We start from the raw sequence: 274 nt of genomic DNA on the forward strand, positions 1-274 counted from the left end.
AAGGGAAATCCCCATCCTGCCCCCAGCAGCTGCCCCAAATGCTCTCAGGGTGCCTGGACCTTCTCCCCCCATTACCCTCCAGGGATGCAGGGACAAGGACATGCTGGGTGGGAAGGATGCTCAGCGCCATGGAAGAGGATGCTCAGCCTTGGGCCATGGCATCAGCCTGACCCTGCTCTGGGGATGCTCCAAGAGGAGGCCCCAAGGCAGGCACAGGGCAAAACTTCACAACCCCTGCGCTTCGTGAGGTGACTTTGTCCCCCTCCCATAGCAA

Source organism: Mesitornis unicolor, unplaced genomic scaffold, assembly GCF_000695765.1.
Source record: "Mesitornis unicolor isolate BGI_N332 unplaced genomic scaffold, ASM69576v1 scaffold50824, whole genome shotgun sequence".
Classification (NCBI taxonomy): Eukaryota; Metazoa; Chordata; class Aves; order Mesitornithiformes; family Mesitornithidae; genus Mesitornis; species Mesitornis unicolor.